We start from the raw sequence: 956 nt of genomic DNA on the forward strand, positions 1-956 counted from the left end.
TCTTGATAGTTTGGCGAGATCCCATCTGCTGACAGTAGAGATGCTGGCCTATCTCAGTGCCCATCACTGAGCAATCCTGGCGTCAACACACAGAACCCTCTCGAAGAATTAGATCTCACAAGGGGACACTGGAAATTGGCCACTGTTCTTAGCGCGTCCAGGGATGCAGGCCACGGGTGACACCCAAATCACAGTGGCCTCTGAGTCTTCCCTCTGGGACTCTGGCTTCTAAGTCATCCCTGCAAGATGGCTAAAGAGTAGGTCCCAGGAAGCAGACCCTGGCCTGCAGTGGGCCACACACTGGGGCTGGGGCTGGGGCTGGAGCTGGACCCGTGTACCAGGGAGACCTGATAGGGACACGCTGTTAGTCCTCCTGACTATCCTGACTCTGCAGCTCCATGCTGCTGGCTTGGGGATCCAAGCCATTGGCCCCAGCTTACCTTAAAGGAACTGCTTGCCTTGTACTGAACCCTCATCAATCACCTTGCACTGAGCCCTCTTCCCAGCTTGGGTAATAGACTGCAGCACAGAGGCCAACTGGAGAAGAGAGAATGATGCACTGAGGGAAGAGGGGTAACCTAGAGCACATAGGCAGGGCTGGGTCTCCTCGCTGCCCTAGGCCCACTCAGAAGCCACCAGGTCTAGCTCACACGACCGATGGACCCTCATTCACCATTGTTATCAGTGCCTCCGTGGCCTGCTCTACGTTCTGAGACCACAGAAAATGACACTGGTCCATCCTGCTTGCCTGATATCTGGGACTTGACTAAGGACCTTGCAAGAAGTGGTTTCCTGGGGGAGGAGGAGGCGTGTATGAGCTGAGGAAGGAGCAGACCAGCTCAGCCAGGGACCCCAGGTGTGCTCAAGGGCACGTGTAAGGATCACGCTTACAGATGCAGTTAAACAGTTAGGCCAGTGTCACAGAGAAACTGCCTTCCTAACGCAGGGATAATATG

The sequence above is a fragment of the Rattus norvegicus genome, chromosome 3 (genome assembly GCF_021556685.1).
Source record: "Rattus norvegicus strain SHRSP/BbbUtx chromosome 3, alternate assembly SHRSP_T2T, whole genome shotgun sequence".
Lineage (NCBI taxonomy): Eukaryota > Metazoa > Chordata > Mammalia > Rodentia > Muridae > Rattus > Rattus norvegicus.